Raw genomic sequence first — 22445 nt, forward strand, 5'->3', positions numbered from 1 at the left:
AGTTCTCAGAAAGTTTCTCCCTTCTAGAGTGCCAAGTTTACCTCCCCATCAGCTCTAGCCCCATATGTCCTCTGGAATAACACAGAATTTCTATTTGTGACCTCCCTTCTCCATGTCCCTTCAGAACTAGAAATATTCCACTTCTTTTCCACAATACACATTTTATTCACATTTAAGACTAACTTTAATCTCAAATCACATATCCATACATCTACATCCTTTTTGCTGATTTTACTTAAACTTGAACGCCTGCTTTGTCAAACAAAGACTGTAAACAAAAATATTCCATGTCTGTTACATGTGTTTGTTACACAGGAACAGCTTTTGACCAAATTTATCAATCCTTCCCCACCCCTGACATTTCTTTATTATAAATGCAGGTATCAAAACAATCCTGAATACACTTTGGATACTATTAGTAGTCAGCATCCACACTGTTCAAATAATTAACACAATCTCTGACAACATATATTGTACCTGCTACTTTGAACAATTTGAACTGTAGCTCTTCCACTAAGCAAGATGGATAGAGCATGTCATTTCTGCTTTTCCTTCTTGAGATTGTTACTTTTCAAAGACATGTGTCTCCACAGCCATCTACATTTCTTGCCACGCTTTCATTACGTAAACCTGAATTGCATTTCAGGTACTCCAGGTTTATGCCTAAATGACAGCGCCTTAAGAAGAGGGGAAACATGGGGCACCTGGGTGGCTCAGTTGGTTAAGCATCTGACTCTGGATTTCTGCTCAGATCTCATGATTTCTGCTCATGGCCATGAGATCAAGCCCCACATGGGGCTCTGTGCTGGGTGTGGAGCTTGCTTAGGATTCTCTCCCTCTTGGGTGCCTGGGTGGCTCAGTTGGTTAAGCATCTGATGTTGGCTCAGGTCATGATCTTGTGGTCTATGAGTTCAAGCCCCACCTTGGGCTCTGTGCTGACAGCTCAGAGCCTGGAGCCTGCTTTGGATTCTGTGTCCCCCTCTCTCTCTGCCTCTCACCTGCTCATGCTCTGTCTCTCAAAAATAAATAAACATTAAAATTTTTTTTAAAAAAGAAGGAAAAAGTAGTGCGTTTTCTTCCTGTTATCTGAAAACATAATGGGTGTATATAATATATACATATATGCATAATATATATATTCTTTTTTTAAAGCTTTTTATTATTTGAGAGAGAAAGAGAGAGAGAGGGACAGTGAGAGAGACTGAGCAGGGGAGGGGCAGAGAGAAAAACAGAGAGAGAATCCCAAGTAGGCCCTCCACTGTCATCACAGAGCCTGATGCAGGGCTCTAACTCATGAACTGTGAGATCATGACCTGAGCCAAAATCAAGAGTCAGATGGTTAACCAACTGAGCTACCCAGGTGCCCCTAAAATATATTCTTACAAATACCCAGGTCATGTTCACCAGCTAGAATTCTTTTACTTCATGCATGGATATATTTCATTGTGATATTTAAACAAGGCATTAACATGAATAGAAGGCTATTAATTTCAGACAAGTTTGAGATCCACTAAAATTAACTGTTGTATGTTTGTCTTTCTGGGGGTTATGGATGCCTCATGTTTTCCATAAACGTTGATCATTAGACATCTTAGCCCTTGAAATGTAATTTTAATACTATACAAATGTTTCCATTTTGCTAATACTGGTAGATTCTGTGCATCTACTATTCCACTAGAATTATTTATTCCATTAATATTAATTTTTGCTACAAATCTAATAGGGGAGCTTCTGAGCATTTAGGTCCACATTCTACTTTCAGGCTCTATATTCTGTTTTCATAATTTGTCTGTGGAGACTTCCATCTTATCCTATGATGTGAAATACTAATATGTATGTTTTGTGCAGGCTACCCAGGACTGGTTCCTTTAAACACATAGTTTTAAAAATCACCAGTGGAATATTCTCTTCATGTTAGCTGCTCCCTTACCCATGCCATCATGGCAACTTAGAATTGATCATTCTCTCTCCATCTCCTCCAAATACACATCTCAAGGCCTTGGATTTTCTTCCTTATTTGGGTATGCCCAGAGCATGAGCCCAGGAAATTATAATAGGCACTCACACTAGATTAGTCGGTAATTAAATTTAAAGTGAAATATCTGTTTTTGCATACTAGAATGAAAGAACGATAGGCAATAAAAATAGACCCTAAAGCCTTGCCTTGGATAAGCCTAACTATCAGCCACAAGCAGAAAACCTCACTTTCCTAAATCCACATTCCGACCCCTTCAAAACTCTACCTTTTCCTTAAGATGTGTAGAAAAATCAGGGGCACCTGGGTGGCTCAGTCAGTTGAGCGTCTGACTTTGGCTCAGGTCATGATCTCACTGTCTGTGGGTTCGAGGCCCACGTCGGGCTTTGTGCTGACAGCTCGGAGCCTGGAGCCTGCTTCAGGTTCTGTGTCTCCCTGTCTCTCTCTGCCCCTCCCCTGTTCATGCTCTGTCTCTCTGTCTCAAAAATAAATAAACATTAAAAAAAAAGATGTGTAGAAAAGTCAGAAAGGCCACCTGAGATTTTCAAGTGTGTTCCCCAAGGAAGTAAAAGTCAATGAAAATCCAGCCATACAATTCCACTGGAAAGATCGAGGCTTCTGATAGCACCCTCTCAAAGGAACAGAATGTTTGGGCACCTGTGGGGACAGAGTGCCAGCACCACGTAGTGCTGTAACCAGTAGACTCATTTTAGGAACCGGAATCATATGCCAAGGCAGGTGGGAAAATAAAGAATAGGTGTTCAACTCCTAGTAAACCTTGCTGGAAGAAGAAAAAGTACAGCTATCCAGTTGACTGTGGGTGGTGAATTTATGAGAAAATTAGAAACAAAATCAGACTATTTAAAGTCTTAAGCAGTAGGGAACCTTGGAGAAAGAAGGTGTGAGGTTTGTAAAAAGCCAAGAGTAAAGGAAACAAGTTATGCCCCAGGAAAAACCACTCTATTCCCTCCATTTTGAAAACTTTGGCAGACTAGAGCATTAGAAAATGAAATCCAAGCTCAGCCCATGGTAACTTTCCAACCCTGGATCTACAGAACAAACACACATACACCTACACTTACACACGCACACACACGTGCACGCGCGCGCGCACACACACACACACACACACACACACACACTCCTGTTTAATTAAAAAAGAAGGCTGCCAAGACTGAATGAAAAACATCCTCAATGGCCTGAGGGGGCAGCCCTCTATGTGACTGAGAACCGAGAGCCTGGTAGCAGATGTCAAGTGAGACTATCAGCAGGAATATCGATCTCCCTTCACTTCACTGAATTTTACTCATGTCCATGTCTTCAGTTACCACCTATGTGGTAGCAATGACTAGCAAGTTTTTGTGATAAGCCATGACCTCTCTTCTGAGCTGCAGTCTCGTGTATCCATGCACCTACTCCACATCTACACAGAGATGGCAAGAGAACACCTCAATATCAACACGTGAAAAATGAGCTTGTGATCTTTCCTCATGCCTGGTGCTCTTCCAGGTTTCCTTACCTCAGGAAATAGCACCCTCACCTATGCAACTCCAAAATCTAGGAGTCACTGTTGTAGCCATCACATAAGTGTCTAATGTAGGGCCAAGTTGTATCAGTCTTTACCAAGTTCTCCATTCTTCCCATTCATCTTCACTTTTTTCTATCATCACCTTCATTTTTCTTAGCTGCCATCTTGTTTCATCTTGACTACTGTTCTAGCCTCTTAACAGATGTCTAACATTCACTTCCTTCTTCTAACAGTCCCTCATAACAAGCTTTTCTAATTCTTTTATGTTTTCCCATTTTTCTTAGGCTAAAGATCAGAATTCTTATCTTGGTCACAAAGCCTCTAATGGCCTGGTCCCTGCCTACCCTCCCAACATCAACATCAGCAGGTATCACTACTTCTTATTCTAATGTCACACCACAGAATTTCTTCCAACTCTCCAGTATACCTTGCTTCCTCCTATATCAGTTTTTGCTGGAGTGTCTACTTTTTCTTGGGTCTCTTCTGAGCTGACCCACTGTCATTCTTCTGATCTCACCTGAAATGTCATTTCCTTCGGGAAGACTTTCTGACACTCAAACTGGATTGGATCACACATTCTTATGCCATTATAGCTCTTGGTACCTTTCTTTCCTAGACCTTATCACAGTAGTGGTTTTATATTTGAATATGTGTCCTTTTGAGTCAAGTCTGTCTCTCCTTATAGACTATAATTGCATGAACCATTGCTGGTCTTGTCAGCACTGTGTGCCCAAGACCCTGCTGCTGCCTGAGCCATAGGCATTCAACCAAAATTTTCTACTGTGTTAATGAGAGAATGAGAACTGACACTCAAAGTCTCAGTGCAATAACCCACCTTCCTTCTTAAAAGTCCAGCTGGGTCCAATGTGGTGAAGCCCAGACTAAGACAGAGCCCTAGCTGACTTGGCTGTTCATGCCTAAGCTTGGGGAGGGCTTAGCCTGGAGGGAAAAAAGGGGAACCCAGAAATACTCCTCTTAGCGCCAGCCTCACACCTGCCTCAACAACGATCCCACTTGAGCCTGGGAGTGTCCAAGCTTGCAAAACAAAAGTGAGGTAGAGATCTGGTCATGTGGTTCAGAAGTCAGGCGTGAGAGGGCACAAGCTCTCGTGGCACCAATAAGGGCAGGACTCATGACCTCTCACTGGGCAGCACACGTGAGGAGCCATCTCCTACATGGGTTCTCCCTGCTACACGATGATAGGAAGTTACCTGAACAACTTTGGCCACCATTTTTCTACTGTAAAGGAGTTTGGGCTGGTACCGTCTGAACAAACTTCTTCACTAAGTGGAATATAAAATAGGTTCACCTGATAACAACATCATCTTGTACATGAGGAATATTTAAAGACTGGAGTGTCTTGGCTGGGCTGAGATAAGAACCCATAAAATACATGAAAGGATCCAAATGACTAGTGTCTGCAAATATATCCCAAAAATATTTTTTACACTCTTTTGGTATGTCTAGTTCTGATCACATCAGGAAAACCAGATGTTAAGAGAAAGAATGAAAAAAAAAAGAACACCACAAAACAATTTCTCTGACAATTTTACAAAAACAAAAATGAAATTAGATCATTCATTTCTCAAAATTCCAGAGTTCCAACTCTGATCTAAGTGGGTCTGCTTATCTGAAATTATACAGCAATAATGGTTAATGCCAAACTCCTGTTCCACAGACGACATGGTGAGCTTTGCTCCATCTTTGTGAAATTATTAACTAAAATGGTGAAGCATTTTAGGGGCGCCTGGGTGGCTCAGTCGGTTAAGCGTCCAACTTCAGCTCAGGTCATGAGCTCACAGTCCGTGAGTTCGAGCCCTGTGTCAGGCTCTGTGCTAACAGCTCAGAGCCCGGAGCCTGCTTCAGATTCTGTGTCTCCCTCTCTCTCTGTCCCTCCCCTGCTCATGCTCTGTCTCTCTCTGTCTCAAAAATAAATAAAAATATTTTAAAATAAAATAAAATGGTGAAGCATTTTAGAATTTATATATCACAATTATATGCATTGTATCACTGGAGTCTGTCAAAACCCTGAGAGGTTATGTGGGCAAATTTTATTACCATACTGATACTGCAATTGAGGAAACTGAGGCTCAGAGACATTCACTGGGGATCGTGTATTTTTTTCATATAAGTATTTTTACTTATCAAGCAATTGATCAAAAAATATTTGCTCTCGGCCTTATGCTGGAAGCTGAGGCTGACCAGGGTGGATAAGACACAGGACACTCACTAGTTACTGAGAATTGCTGGGGGACACTGTGTACACAAGAAGCCAGCAGCAAGCAGCAGGACCCGGGTGCCCACATTCAAGCATCAGTGCTGAGTACAGGGAAGGGAAAGGAAGAATGCATGGGGATAGTCAGCAAAAGCTACATAAGAGGGGAAGGTGAACCAACGCTATTTGCGAAAGCTAGAATCTCAGCAACCTGCTGACAGACAGCAGAATTGCACGAAACAGCGCAGCATGAACTTGGCATTGGGACTTGGGCCATTAGATCTATTTTATTACTGTTACTGCTGTTATTTTACTTTCCTGCCTGGAGGACAACTAAGGCCTATGGAAAATGTCCTTGGACATGATTCTTTTCACATGGCTGATTATCAAACATCTTATTTCACAACACCTCTACTTCCAAAATAGATATCAGTATTCTCATTCATTCTTCCCCTCATGCCCGAAAAAGTGGGGGGAGGCAGGTCAGTGCCCCCTCTCTTCAGATGGGGCAGCTCTTCCCCTGGGGGTATGCACCTGCACATTGCTCACTGGGGGAACATGCACCCTTATTACTTGCTTTCTACTCTGGGCTTCTGCCTCCTTGTCCAGTGGGGTAGGTATGGGTATGTGTGTGCATGTACACAAGCTTTGTTTGGGCTTATTTTGCTGTAATAGTCTGTCACTTTTCTTATACGCACTTTTAAATGGTGGAAATAGAAGACAGAGACTTGGACAAACGTCATAGAAAATTTACCTTAGAAGCTTGAGATTCAGTACAAAAGTCTAGCAGTTTCTCCCAAGTTCACATGTGAAATTAACAATCTTTGTTCTTAGCCACATGACCACCTTATCAAGAATCTTAATTCCAGAGCAATTTCAACACAGCTGGACTCTTTCAAGGCTGCAAGGAATTCCTAATAGTGCCTGTCATTGCTGGATTTGAATCATCTCTTAGGGGAAGGTGAGTGCAAGTTGATATCCAAAGCAGAGAGCTTCCCTCAGGGTCACCCTGTTTCACAGGTGTTTAGATCCCAGTTTAGCCCAAGCCTAAATCCCTGTGATATCTTTTGTTCTTTTCTCCAGCAAACACCTTCCTGGGTCCTGCCCTGGGGAAGAAAAGTGTGAACAGCATTTCCCACTTGGCTCATTAGGGATTCCATCCCAAGAAACAACCCCTCTGTATTCCTAAAGAACCCGTAAAGGGAGAGAAAGCTATTATATTAGAGCTAATAAACAATTTTAGCAAAATCAAAGAATACAAGATCAACATACAAATATCAGTTGTATTTCTATATACCAGCAACAAACAATCCAAAACAGAAATTTTAAAAATTCATTTATAATAGTATCCAAACGAATAAAATGCTTACAAATAAATTTAACCAAGGAGGTGCAAGACATTTGAAAAGAAAAACAAAACAAAACACTGTTGAAAGAAATTTTAAAATACCAAAATAAATGGAAAGACATCCTATGTTCGTGGATTAAAAGTTTTGATACTGTTAAGATGGCAATATTCCCCAATCTAAAAATTCAATGCAATCTCTATCAAAATTCCAATGACCTTGGGGTTCCTGGGTGGCTCAGTCAGTTAAGCGTTTGACTTCAGCTCAGGTCATGATCTCATGGCTTGTGGGTTCACAGGCTCACGTCAGGCTCTGTGCTGACAGCTCAGAGCCTGGAGTCTGCTTTGGATTCTGTGTCTCCGTCTCTATCTGCCCTTTCCCTGCTCATGCTCTTTCTCTCTCTCCCCAAAATAAATAAACATTAAAACATTTAAAAAGAAATTCCAGGGACGCTCAGTCAGTTAAGCGTCCAATTTCAGCTCAGGTCATGGTCTCGCGGTTTGTGGGTTTGAGCCCCACGTTGGGCTCTGTGCTGACAGCTCAGAGCCTAGAGCCTGCTTTGGATTCTGTGTCTCCCTCTCTCTCTGCCCTTCCCCCGCTCACACTTTGTCTTTCTCTCTCACTCTCTCTCTCAAAAATAAATAAACATTAAAAAAACAAAAAGAAATTCCAATGGCCTTTTATGCAGAAATGAACAAGCTGATCCTAAAACTCATATGAAATTGCAAGAGGCCCTGATTAGCCAAAATGATCTAGAAAAAGAAGAACAAAACTGGAGGACTCATATTTTCTAATTTCAAAACTACTGCGAATCTATAGTAATTAAATGATATGGTATTGGTATAAAGGTAGACTCATAGATCAATAGAATAAAATTGAAAGTCCAAAACTAAACTCATACATGTATGGTTAATTGATTTTTGACAAGGGTAAAGAAAAAAAACATTTAGTGGGGAAAGCATAATCTTTTTAACAAATGCTGCTAGGATACCTGAACGTACACATGAAAAAAAATCAATTTGGACCACTATCTCACACCATAGACAAAAATTTACTCAATGTGGATGGCAGGTCTATATATAAGAGGTTAAAGCTATTAACCTCTTAGAAGAAAATATAGGGGTAAATCTTCATGACCTTGGATTAGACTATAGTTTCTTAAATATGACACCAAAATCGTAAGGAACAAAAGAAAAGATAAATTGAGATTCATCAAAAATTCAAGTTTTCATGCAAAAAACACTATCAGGAAAGTAAAAACATATCCCATAGAACAGGAGAAAGTATTTGCAAATCATGTATCTCATAAGGGTCTAGTATGCAGAATATATAAAAAATTCTTACAACTAAACAACAAAAAGACTAACAACCCAATTTAAAAATGGTCAAATGGCTTGGACAGACATTTCTCTAAAGAAGAGATATAATGGCCAATAAGCACATGAAAAGTTGCTCAACATCATTAGTCAATAGGGAAACGTGAATCAAAGCCACAATGAGACACTACTTTATGCCCACTAAAATGGCTCTAATTAAAAAAAAAAAAAAAAAAAAAAAAAGTAAAGACCAGAAAGTAGCAAGTGTTGGAGAAATTGGAGAAATTGGAACCTTCATACATTGCTGGTGAGAATCTAAAATGCAGCAGCCCTCTGGAAAAGTTTGGTGGTTTCTTAAAAAGTTAAAAATAAAATTACCATATGACCTAGAAATTCTACTCCTAGGTAAACCTAAGAGTATTGAAAACACAAATTCAAACAAAAACTTTTACGCTAGCACTCATAGAAATATCATTCATTAATGGCTGATAATTGGAAACAAGCCACATGTCTATCAACTGATGAAAGGAGACATAAAATGTAGCATATCCATACAACGGATTACTATTTAGCCATAAAAAGGAATGAAATCATATACATACTACCATATGGATGGCCCTTAAAAACATTATGCTAAATGAAAGTAGCCAGTCACAAAAAAGACCACATAGTATAGGATGTGTTCATGAGAAATGTCTAAAATATGCAAGTCCATAGGGGTTAAAAGCAGACTAGTGGTTGCCAGGGGCTCAGGGAAGAGGAGAATGAGCAGTGACTGCTTCATAGGTACAAGGTTTCTTTTCAGGGCGACACAAACAATAGGGAATTAGAGAGTGGTGATGGTTCCCAACATCATGAATGTACTTAAAAGCCACTCGTACACTTGGAAATGGTTAAACTGGCAAATTTTATCAAATCTCAGTAATTTCTTTTAAGAAAAAACAACCCAAAGACATGCAACAAAAAATCACACAGGACTAAAAGTGCTTTTTGACTCATTTTCTCATTTGCTTTCATAGAAATCACCCTATGTAGGGAGAATTATGCTCTGATGGTAAATTCAGGCTATGTGATGAGCTGACAGGGGAAAAAAAGTCCAGAGATTTCAGAGATTTCAAAAATTGAAGTCCCTTCAATTCTCTGGGCTCCAGTTACCTCAGATGACATCCCAGTGTCCACCTGCCCGATGTACGGGCGAGGCCTGGTCTGGATCCAAAGACTACATAGAAAGCCCATGAGTCAGTCCTGTGCCTGACTCATCACGAGATGGGTTAATGGTAAAGTAGGAGGAGAGGGGAAACAATCCAGTTTTTCCTAAGATTTCCTCTGAATTATCCTCATTTGTGGGCAAAATGCTCAAGAATGCTATTTTTAAGGAGTGACGATATTTGGGGAAAATGTCCTCGGAGGAAGGGGAGGTAAGGACTGGGAGAAGTTTGCCCAAACCACAGGGCCTCTGAGCTACAGTCCACATCACCAGCAACAGCCCTAATGAGCTCTGTGTTGGACTCTCCAAATTGAATTACATAATACATTTCCGTTTCATTTCATGAATCACAACTTGGGATACAATGTTCCTGGGTTGCAGTTGATATATTTCAGAGATTACCAAAGATTTCAAAAAGAAAAATCTATTTTATTAAATTCATATGTAAAATGTCTGCATGTCAGCCAACTTATTTATTTTCAAATTTGGGATTTTCTTAAATGCCCTAGTTAGAGCTCAGTGTCAGGAGAGTTCCCGATAAACCCATTAATGAATGGTAAGACTGCAGTTGCCCCTGGATTTTTCATTTCTTTTGACAGCTCAGTTCCTGGTTGATGACGGTGGGTTTTATTCCAGCTGCCCCTGTTGGAGTCCCTTTGCGCATGAGAGTGAAGAAAGAGCTGTAAAGCTCAGAACACAGCTGAGGCAAAGTCAAACTGGGATGCACGGAACTACGACCCTGAGCCCCATATTCAAACAGTAACCGCTCTGTGGATGGCAGTGTCCTTGGCATCTGTCACTGCTCACCTCCCTTAGCTCAGTACAACCGAGGAGTTAGGGCACAGCTTCTGGAATCCAGAAGACACAGGTCCACATCCTAGCTCAGCCACTGTCAGTTATGTAGCCTTGGGAAGGTTATTTAATCTTTCTAAGCTTCAGGGCATTCGGCTGCAACATGGGACTAATAATAGTACATATGTCACAGAGCGGTTCCAAGGACTAACGGCAGGGGGTATGCAGAGTGATTAGCACAGTGCCTTGCACCTAGTAAGCAGTCAGTAAATATCAGCCATGTGTTATTGTGATTCCATTTCTGAAGCAGCAACTTGGAGTTGGGAATTCAGTTTTGGCTCGTCTAACACTTCCAGAATCGTCACTCATTTTCAACTTCTGATCAAGTTCAGTTTTGTGAAAAGCACATACTCCTTGAGACGTGACCTGGATGTGCGTCATTAATTCATGTATTCATTCATATCCTCTGTGTGCCAGGCAGAGTTAAACAAGGGGAACAAAGTTGAGAACAAAACACGGTGTCTTTCCTCTAGGTTCTGACCGGAAAGACAGGCAAAGATTGAGATGGGGACAAGCTGGTTTGGTGAGCGCCAATGTGATTTAGGTCCCCTGGGGGCGAAGAGGGGCATGTGACCTGGAGCAGGAAGCTGAGAGAACAGTGCCCACCCTGCCAGGCTAGGATGAAACAGAACTGAGGGAAATGGGAAAGGGTGATGTGTGGAAGATAGAGTCCAGCTGCGGAGATGCTGAGAACAGGTGCAGGGAACAGTAGTTTCCAATGTCTGTAAGTCATTGGAACAGGCACTTTATAGCTGTTACTCCAGCAAATATAACCCCCCATTTTACAGATGAGGAAATGGAGGCCCAGAGAGATTTTATACCTGGTTCGAGATCCTACAGGCAATAGTTAATGGCAGAGGCAAGACTCAAAGCCGACGGACCCTTCCCATAGGGCCATACCAGCCCTCTTACTGTATCACACATTCTATAATGAAGATGTAAGGGGCTGGTATCAATTAGAAGTCCAAAGAGGCTTCTTCTGGACTAGCACACGTTTCACCTATTGGCATTTAATAGCCTATGGGCTGTCTGATCACTATTTCTTCCAGAGCAGTAATGAGCAGGTGATAGGTCACTTGAATAGTACCTGCAATTCCTTTTGGCCTACATTCTCACAACCCCGACACAACGCAGGCGTGTTGGGGCACTTTCCACTCTTCCTAGGGAGGACAAAAACAATCCCTAGTTTATAAAAGAATAATGTAGCTCTTTTAGAATGATTGGATATCTCTTTTTTTAAACCCCTAAATACATATCAATGGAGTAGGACCTCTTAGTTATCCCAACTCATGGTTATTAACAACCCTGTGGATCCGGCTTGCTAAGGACAGCTCACAGCAGTAAGGGGCTGGTGTGTGTGCCTTGCAGGCCCCGTCCCTCAGTATGACACCCCTCACCTTATCTTGCATTGCATTTGTAGTTTATAATGCACTGCGCTTCCTCTTTCTTTTCTGATGCCCGTAGCAACTCTGGAAGGGAAATAAGATGGGTACTTTCACCTCCACTGTGCAGAGTGCTTAGGGGACACTCATGATGTCACAAGGGCCAATCCTGATCCCCCATTGCTCGCATCCCAACCCAGTTCTGTTCCCTACACCATTCTCTCTCCTAATTGCTCTGTTCATTTTGTACCTGTGAGGGTTAACTGGGAACACAGGAGTTCTGTTAAATATCACAGTAGTTAGTACATTTTAATCCTGATCCCCTAGCCTACTGTAGCTGCTGTAAAATATATGGCAATAATTTCCTGAGGCAGGGTAATGTATAAGGAATGTCAGGCCAGCCTCTGGGCATATTTGCCTTAGCTCAGTTTTATTAAAGTGAAACTTTTATTAAGGCATGTGGTGAATTGAGCAATCGGCATGATTCATGCTGTTATAAACCCATTGCTACACTCACAATAAATCAATGAGCCATTGTCGTACATTTGCTGTGGAGTTGGGAGAAACGAGGAAAAAATCAATATGGGGATATTATTCAGACCATATGAAAGTATTAAAGTGTATTCTGTGTGTATTAAACCTGGCCAAACTATATTTCATGTGCACTTTTTTTTTCCTATAAATATCTCCGTTAGTATCCTCTACCCTGTATTATTTGCTAATCCATATCCTATTGTGAAATAATTATAGGAAATATTTCAAATGCCACATAGGTCTTCATTACTTTAAAAATGCACTTCATAATGATAAATTTGCATAATAAAATTGTCCTGAGGAAAAAGCACTGACAATATTAACAATGAACCTCTTCCTTTACAAACGCACTATAGCTGTAACTCTGTATAATTAAAAAAAAAAAAAAATCAACCAACCAGAAGACACGACTTGAGCCAGAGAAAGGCACTTCTCATTATTCCTCACCTTGATGGGGACAATCATTGAGCCAATAGTAATCTCCACATAGTTGGAAATGATTATTGTATCTCTGTTTACCTGGAACCTCCCCAGAACGTTGAAATACGTATTGGCAAGACACATCTCCCTATAGCTACTGCGCGGGATCACCTGTGTTTCTGCATTAGGAAGTTTCAGGTTCTTCTGCAGGCTGATGTGAGTTGGTCACAAAAAAAGGGGTAGCCACATCTGGCTTCAAACGCAAGCTGCAGTACCTCTGAGATCATTCTCTGTTTTAGGAAGTAGGGAGGTGGGCATTCATTGCCACCTTAATGATGTAAAAGCGTTTCTGAGGGTCTCTAGCGCTCTCTGAAACAAAGATTGCTGTTCACGAAACACCTATGCACTTACAGTGGGGTCTGAGGCCTTCTTCTAGGCCCAAAGGCAAAGGCATCACGTTCAGTCTTTGACAAGTGCCCTAAGCAGAGAAGACCATGGGCAGCGAGGGGAGGCAGAGACAGTTCCAACTGGAGATCTCAGATTTCTGGAGGAGGTTTTGAAGGATGGTTTTAGCTTCAGCAGCCTTAACACATGAACCAAAAATGTTTTCCCTGTCCTGGATTCGTTGGCTGTCTGTAGCTTGTCACCCAAGGGCTATCAGCTGGACAAGAGAATCCATAACTCCACATAGTTGGAAGTCAATTGGGAATCTCCTTATGTGACATCATTTTACATTTTCCAATAAAAAGAAGAGACCCAAATGCATACTCCTGGCACCAGGGACCTCAGGAGGTATCGTGATGACCCTAGTAAGGTCCGAAGCTTGTTGTAATCAAAAGGATTATGCTTATCCCCACGTAGAAACCTTTCTGTCCCACTTTGTTTTGTGTCTCTCGTGTATGACAGGTTTAAAAATTTATATTCCTTAACTACTTAAGCTGGTTGAGACTAAGAAATGCTATTTTCCTTGATTTCAAAAGAAGTAGGAGGTGGAGAGCACAAAATAAGGAGGAACACTGAATAAGAGAGCTGACCCTGTAGGAAGTGCAGGGTTAGGGAGGCAGGAACCAGTCTCCCCTTTGTCAGTTCACTCCTGACCCTGCCTGCTCCCAGGATACAGGATGGATGTCCCAGTTTTCTGCTGTCTCCCATGCTTCCATTTGGAGCCCAACTTATTGACAACAGGAGCTTCATTGGAGAGACCAGAGTGCATGTGACATAATCTTTGGCTTTAGTATGGTATGTGTGTCTTTCAGGGCATATGGTCCGAGATGATCCATCATGGCCTATGATGTCAGATTATCCACTGAGACTGAGGTCTCTCTGCAGAAATGCAATTATATTCAGATAATGGCATTTCCAGTTGTTTCGATAGACAAGACTGATGCTGGGAAGGAGTGACTGGTGGAATACTGGATGATATACGCACAGGGCAGGCGCAAGAATGAGGCATCGGGACCCGAGCTGTCGGTGAGTTTAGCAGCTCTTTCCTTCCCTGAACATTTCTCAGCAGTCAGCATTGGTTGCCATCCAAAACCCCATGGTCAACCATTCCATGGGCTCAGCCTAACAGCCCAGTGAGTCCCAGGCCACGCAGTGACTCCCTGACCTCCACTTGTCCTCCGGTGGCGCACTGCCTTCCTGCTTCACAAACCACGAGGAACATTTAGAGGGCTGGCTGCCTTCAGTGCTTTCCTCTGCCTGTGTAATTACCCCAATCATTTTCTTCTTCCTCTCAATCTTTATTTTGCTTCACTTTTCTACCTTTCATTCATTCTCTTTGTTTTTAAGGTTTGTTTGTTTGTTTATTTGTTTGTTTGTTTTATAGACTTTTCCTCTAAATCTAGATCCTGCTATGGGTCTTCTAGCCTCCAGCACAGGGTTGAGGACAAACAGGAATTGAACACTGTGGCTTATCTGCTCAGTCATTTACCCAGTATTGACTGAGAATCCACACATCCTGGCTCTGGGTACTGGGTGTCTAAAGAAGCAGTATGGTGTGATAGGAAGGTGTCCGTTGAAACCAAACTGATTTGGGTCCAAATAGCTGCTTTGTTACTTACTAAGCCATGTGGCCTTGGTTTCTCCATCTTGGCATAGTGCCTGATACATAGGCACCCACTGCAAGGGACCCATTATATCTATTACCATTTCTAAGCTGCAATCAGGACCCTTACAGAGTACATGTTTCTTAGACTCATAATCTTTTTGTGGATTCTTGTTCCAGATTGCTGAATTAGCTTAACATTTGTTTAAATAATTGAAAGGAGATTTCTGAAGGGCTTTTTCAAAACCCAAAGACATGGATACAACAGATAGATTCAGTGTTGATTAAAAAAAATCAGTGAATTTTTCTTTTTTGCTCTTGGACCTTCTCCTTCAGAGACCACCCCACCTGGATCTTATTCCCAGACTGACCCCCAGTTCCTTTTCTCTGCTTTGGGCCAGCAATGATCAGCAAGCCTTAGTAAATGTTTGAATTGACTTTCTCTTCCCAATTGCATGCATATTTTAAAAGGGGGCATTATAAGACCAAACTGCCCTTCAGACACTAAGGAAGGTGTCTTGGCAGATCTAGGCTGTGTCCTGTCCTAGGCCAAGCCAATCAGAATCTCCAGGGAGAGGCACAGGGACATTAGGCAATTTAGATAACCAGATCTATATCATTCACAAAACAAGGATTGGGTGTCCCTATGTCTGTAAAAAGTACAGTATGAGGCAAGAAAAATGCAAAACAGGATATCTGCCCTCAGGGAGTTGATACTGTACTTGGAGATTACATATATGTGTATACATATGTATACGTGTGTGTCTATATATGCATGTGAATATGTACACGCACACACACACAAAGGCAAGTAATGATGCAAAGATATCATTGCAAATGAGGTCAGTGGGAATAAAACGCACAGTAATAATACGCCCAAGAAGATGGAAATAGTGAGGCATCTTGGAAGAATTTTGTATAGAAATTTTCAATTCTTGTTGTTATAGAAGTGTTCAAATATCCACACAAGCCAAATAAATAGTGCAGTGAACCCCCCATGGACTTGTCACTGATTTTCAGTGACTTTGCCTAACTTTTCACCTGTCCTCCTCCCCATTTCTCCACACTCCCCATTTCTCCCTGAGTTTTTAGGCAGGCACATAAGCCCCACGCTGGGCCCGGAACTGTTTGTTCCCATCTGTGGCAAGACCACACTGATGTCCACTCTTCCTCCACACCCATCTTGTGAGGACAGGTCTACAGACTACATTTGAGGAGCACTACTTTATTTTTTTTTTTTAATTTTTTTTCAACATTTATTTTTGGGACAGAGAGAGACAGAGCATGAACGGGCGAGGGGCAGAGAGAGAGGGAGACACAGAATCGGAAACAGGCTCCAGGCTCTGAGCCATCAGCCCAGAGCCCGACGCGGGGCTCGAACTCACGGACCGCGAGATCGTGACCTGGCTGAAGTCGGACGCTTAACCGACTGCGCCACCCAGGCGCCCCGAGGAGCACTACTTTAAAGCACATGCCAGACATCGGGATACCTGGGTGACTCTGTCGGTTAAGCATCTGACCCTTGATTTCTGCTCAGGTTGTTATCCCAGGGTCATGAGATCAAGCCCCACGTCAGGCTCTGAGTTGGGCATGGAAACTGCTTAAGATTTTGCCACTCTCTCTCTATCCCACTCTTCCCCTTCTCCCTCTCCCTCAAAACAAAACAAAAAATAAACGTTCTTTATTAATTCATGCCAGACCTCAAGGCATGAGTTAGTAAAGAGAAAAGTCAGAGGATCCCAGACAAGGGCAGTGTTAAAGATGGTGTAGCCGTGGCGGGGAGCAAGCCTTATTAAAGGTACCTATACCGTGCCAGGAACATACATATGTGTCTCACTTAATCCCTGTGGCAGCCTGAGAGATAAATATTATCATTTCTCACTTTACAGATGAGGAAACAGAGGTTTTAAGGGAACAGGTAGTGTGCCCAGTCACCCAGCAATAAATGGGCAAAGGTGGGTCCCTAAGTTCTGTCCATCTCCAAGGTCATCGTTTTCTTCTCTGACCCTGCAACCTCCTTCTCACCTAGGACACAACCAAGGGCCAGCCTGATGAGAACATGGGAAGCACAAAAACCCAGTGTTCTGGGAGACGGGGATGGAAAGGAAGAACCAGACAGCATGGTGGGGCTCGTAGGTGCTGAGAGAAGTTGTTTCCCTTTATATTACAGTGGGCAATGAGGAGCCTGTAAAAGTTTTGTAGTGACAACATTTATCATGGTAAAAATTAAAATTTTAGTATTATGAAAATAATGTAAAGCTGTTGCATATATTTTGGATAATAGAAAATAATCCTGTACAACAGTTATTTAAACTTCTTTAGTGTCTTTTTCCCCTTACTTTTATTTTTCACATCACATAATCATACTCTGCATACACACACACACACACACACACACACACATACACACACACATATATGTTTTGGTTTTGAGAGCACACATGTGAGCAGAGGAGGGGTGGAGGGAGAGAGGGATAGAATCTTAAGCAAGCTCTGCACCCTGTGCAGAGACACACGCAGAGCTTGATCTCATGACCACGAGATCATGACCTGAACAGAAATCAAGAGTCGGAGGCTTAATTCCTGACTGAGCCACCCAGGCACTCCTCTGCATATATTTTATATCCTGTTTTTATTTAACATTATATCTTATGTAGCATGTTATGTTATAGTTTGTATCTCCATCACTTATCACGACCCCACTAGTTCATCTAGTAAATATATAATTAATCAAAAATCTCTTCAATGGGAAGCACTTGGGTTCTCCACAGTTTTGTGTTACATAAATAACGCTATGATGAACATCTTTATGCATACTGGTTTTTCTGTACTGAGGAACATTTCTTTAGGAAGTGGTCAAGACGTAGGATTACTGGGCCACATGAGCATGTTTACGGCTCTTGATGCGTGTTGCCAACTGCTTTCCAAAAGGATTATGCCAATTTACAGTATCACCAACTACATAGGAGAATGCCAGCCACTATTGGATTCTGAGTGGGGAAAGGGAATCAGACTGTGAATGATTTCAACACATAAGAGATTTAACCTTGAGGGGTGCCTGGGTGGCTCAGTCTGTTAAGCATCCGACTCTTGATTTCAGCTCAGGTCATGATCTCACTGGTTCACGGGATCCAGCCCCATGTGGGGCTCTGTGCTGACAGTGCAGACCTGGCTTGGGATACTATCTCTCCCTCTTTCTCTGCCCTCTCTTACTCATGTGTGCACTCAAGTGCACTCTTTCTCTCTCTCAAAATAAACAAATAAACATTAAAAAAAAGATTTAACCTTGATCTTTGATCACTGGGTTTTTGTAAGTATTGAATCACTAAACTGTATACCTGAAACTAAGACTACATTGTATGTTACCTATAAAATTAAAATAATAATAAATATGTAAAAAAAATTTTAAGAGATTTGACCTTGATCTTTAAGGTATTAGGAAGCTATTGAAGGTTCTTGAGTAGGAGAGTGAGGTGTGAAAAACTTTATAAGATTCATCTAAGGTTAGCACTTGTGAGAACTAAGGAGACAACAGACTAGTAGGTGCCTGGTTCTTGCATTTGTTATCACCTTGGGTAAGTCACTTGTCTTGGCATTGGTTTCTTGCTAAGTTAAATGAAAGTATGTAATAAATGATCTTCTATGGTTTTATAGCACTAAGATCGTATGAGTCATTTGAATTCTGAACATTAACTTAGAGATAATTGAAATTCCACAATTAATTGCTCATTCCTCTAAGCTACAACTTCTAGTAAAATCCCAGTTCTTTGGGGGATGGATACTGCCTGGCACATATGTCACTATTTCCTCTCCTGAATTAATGGCACATAGTGCCCATTGATCATGGCTCTCTTTCTGGCTCAGAGTGACCATCTGCAAAGCACTTGGGCAGTCTTTTGCTAGTGACTGGTGGTGACACACAAGGGGAGGCCCATCAGCCATCCAAGCCCTGAACTAATGTCATCCCTGATTCCACAGTATCTAGAAAAGCAGGGCAACAGATGTAGACAAAGCAAAGCGAGAAGGCATGAAGCACCATGCAACGTGAATCCTTAAACTGCACTCACTATGGCCCATTATGTTCTAAGAACTTTACAGAGACTACCTCGTCTCATCAACTCGGATAGATAGGTTACTATTAGCTATTTCACAATAAGGAAACTGAGGCATGCAGGCTATGGGGCATGCTCACAGTCAGGTGGGAAATGCCAAAACCCGGGTTGCGGCCTTGGCAGTCTGGCTTTGAAGACTGTGGACTCTGTCCTCCACTGTGACATGCATGAAGGGGGGGAGGAGACTGTGGGGACAGCAAGTAGGGGTGGTATGGGGACAGAAAGAGGAGGCCAGGCGCTGAAAGACAAACTGCTGATTCTGTCATTTTGCCACAAGAGGGCCCTGCGCTTACAATTCATTTATTCTCTCAATCATTAATTCCAAGTGACTTAAAAGATAGGGAGTTGGGTGGAGGGGGCCACTCGGTGCTCTGCTATGGGGATAACAAGGGTAAAATGAACATGAGCTTCCCAACTTCCCAAGAATTTACAAGTGGGCAGGGAAATAAGATCTAGGAAGCACCGGCTGACCCACAGTGGGATGAGAGGAGAAGATATGGTGGTCTGAGGCCCAGATGAGGGGTTCCTCCCTGCAGCTGCAGTGGCTGAGGAAAGCTGAGTGGAGCAGGGTCCCTTCCATGCATCTTGAGTCATAGGCAGGATGATGTGGATTCATGCAGGTAAGGATAAAGGCACCCAAGCAGGGAAGGCAAGGTGTGCACGGGCAGGTAACAAGTGTGTATGAAGAATGGAAGATTTGGCCTAAAGATGGGGATATAAATGACAGTGATGGAAATAAAGTTAAGACAACATTAGGCAGAACGAAAATAAATCCAAATTTCTGGCTTAAGACAACACACAGCTATTTCTACATCACAAACCAGACCAACAAAGTCTCCCTTATCAGCAAAATGGTTTACTCCAAGTGGTGTTTCTGGGACCCATGCTTCTTCCATCTTGTGGCTCTCAGTTCCCACAGGTACAGAATCCTCTGTTTCCAACTGACAGAACCAGAAAAAAAAGGGGATAGGAAAGGTGTACCCTCTTCCTAACTACCTTGACCCTGAAGTGACACATATCACTTTTGCTTACATTTCATTTGCAAAATTAAATGGGTGGGAAATGTAGCCCCAGTCTGGGCAGTTGCTTCCAAGAAATATCTGTATCTGAGGGTGGGGAGGACTGGCACAAACCTCGGTGCCTTGACCACAGAAGGTCTTAATGCCAGGCTAACAAGATATGGCATCATGGCATAAGCAAGCTGGCTTGGAAGGGTTTGGAATTATGTCAGCAAAGGTTCCCACTTTGGAAAGAGAAATCTGGCAACAGCATGTCTCCAAGGGATGGAAACAAGGTAAGAAGGGAGAATGGTAGGGGAAGGAGTGAGGGGGAGGGGCACTCATACCAGGAGGTTCCCAGGCAGGAAGCAGCAGTGATTCAGAACCCCTACAAGGCCTGGCTGCTAGGACGAGACCCGCTTTCTTCCTGCATCATTACAGAGGTATGAGCCAAAGGCACGGGGACACGGCGCAGATATTCAGCTCCATTAGGTTTGGATGGAGCCAAAAGAAAACCAGCGAACCCACGAGTTCTCGGGCAGATCTTTCCTGGATTTGTCTCAAAGACAGCGTCCATCCAGGCTTCATCTGCATCTGGAGTGGAGAGCGTCTGGGACTCAAGAGTCTGCTGGTGGACCGTGGACATGGGCAGCTGCCAAATGTGGCCGAAGCTGCCACCGGAGATCTGTTTTCACAGGTTTTGTTTGGAAACTCAGTGTGGGGTTTGGGAGCAGCTGGGAGATTCTGAGTAATTGCGTACCCTGGGGGTGGAGGGAGGCCAAGTACAACAGCCTTTCCCAGAGACCCAAGTGAGGGCAGGCAGGAAGTCAGGTGAGGCCACCCGAGGCCCAAGGCTGGAGGTCAGCTTCAGTGCCCTGAGGATGAAGCTCCACCCAGACACAGACACAGTAGCTCTGATGCCAACATGCTGGGCACCCTAAGCCCTGCTCTCAGCCCCAGGGCTCACTTTCCATATCAGGGAGTTTGGGGTGCTTTATGTACTATAAGGGGCCCTCCTTAAAGTATCAGAACTGGATACCCTGAAACTTAAATAGACCAGCAGATGATCTTTTGTTCTGCAATGTGTTTCCCTTTAGGCTCAGATCAAGTATCAGCTTTGAAGTTTTCCTTGACCTTGTTCTTTTCTGCACCCCAGGAAGATTGATCATCCCCTCTTCTCCACACTCAGGGCAATTCTACCACCAACTTAACATGTAACCATCCATATTCAATCACCAAATGTTGCTTAAATACTTGATGGGTGTTAAGGGCTGTGGATAGAAGGATCAAGAAGCTTCAATCTGTGCTATCCTCCTTGGGCCCTGAGCTCCCTCTAGGCTGGAATGTAATTCCTTACTTTTGAACATCTGCCTGGCTCAAGAGTGCTTGTTAATGTTGATGGAACTGAACTGGATTCACCAAACTATTCTGCTCTCTCCAGTGGAAATCGCCAAGAGATACCTCAAAATGCAAGCTCTATAAGCACATTTGAAATCAACAATTTCATTCTCCTGCCCTTGACTCCAGTTGGCTGCCATTGGAAAGCAGCCCTACATGCTTCATTGTGTGCAGTGAGATATCGCTGCCTATCATTTCATTACTCAGCATCATTACTGTCGGGCAGTGTGAGAACAGAGCATTTCAGGACGGCCTTAGGAATATGCCTTCGTTATCCAGGAATGATTTCATCTAAAACGAGATAATAATCACACTGGTGCCAAAAAGCTCTGTGTTCTAGTCTAGCCTCGATGACAGAAGCCTTGTGATCTGGGGCAAGTTACACAACTCTCGAAGATCTTAATTTTGACACTTCCTCTGCAGTAAAACGAACACTTGACTTTCAGCTCCAAAGCGCTCTTATTCCCCAATACTAAGATCTTGTCCCTCAATCTGAGTTTTGGAATTTAATTCAACATTAATTTTTTCCACAGTTTAGACCCTCTGTGCTGCTTTTTTTTTTTTTAAGTTCTATTTCTTAATCGAGGAATAAAAAGACAGCCTTTTTGACCAGACAGCCAAGATCCCCAGGTGGACCCCTCTCTGAGAAAAGCACATATGTCTGTCAAGATTCTGAAAAATGTATCTTCTTCAATTCCTGTGTTTTTCTTTAAAAGAAAATATATAGAAACCGCAAACATATTTGTATCATTCCCATATGATGCCTTCATTCTTGAAGGAAGTGTTGGATTTTCTTGTTCTTTGGCTCAAAGAGGAATGGGTGACATCAGTGAGCTAAAACTGCAAGTTCTACTGCCCTCTCCCTATTAAACTTGAATGTTTACTTTCAGGGGATTGGCCAAGAAAAGTCCATTTGGGCTGGAACACAGCATATTTAGTCTCAGAATTAAGGTAATTTCTTTGGAAGAGTTTCAACCAAATCAATTTATTTCAGAGATGTTGGTGTTGGGTCCCTTTTAAAAATTCCAAAGCCCCAGGCTTTTTAACTGTACCTGCTCTGCTAACACAATCCCAAGCTGGCTCTCACTCTGAAAGCCATATACTCTAGGTGTATG

The 22445-nt window shown here is 42.5% G+C and overlaps 1 long non-coding RNA gene across 1 annotated transcript in view; it reads right to left on the minus strand.

Moving 5' to 3' along the window:
* Positions 1-19154: 19154 nt before the first annotated feature.
* Positions 19155-22445, minus strand: part of LOC121044157 (uncharacterized) — a 30404-nt gene continuing 27113 nt past the window's right edge. Inside the window, exon 3 of the long non-coding RNA XR_005797171.1 lies at positions 19155-19636. This is a non-coding gene — a long non-coding RNA (uncharacterized LOC121044157). The remainder of the gene's footprint in view (positions 19637-22445) is intronic.

The sequence above is a fragment of the Herpailurus yagouaroundi genome, unplaced genomic scaffold (assembly GCF_014898765.1).
Source record: "Herpailurus yagouaroundi ecotype Mexico unplaced genomic scaffold, PumYag 188, whole genome shotgun sequence".
NCBI lineage: Eukaryota > Metazoa > Chordata > Mammalia > Carnivora > Felidae > Herpailurus > Herpailurus yagouaroundi.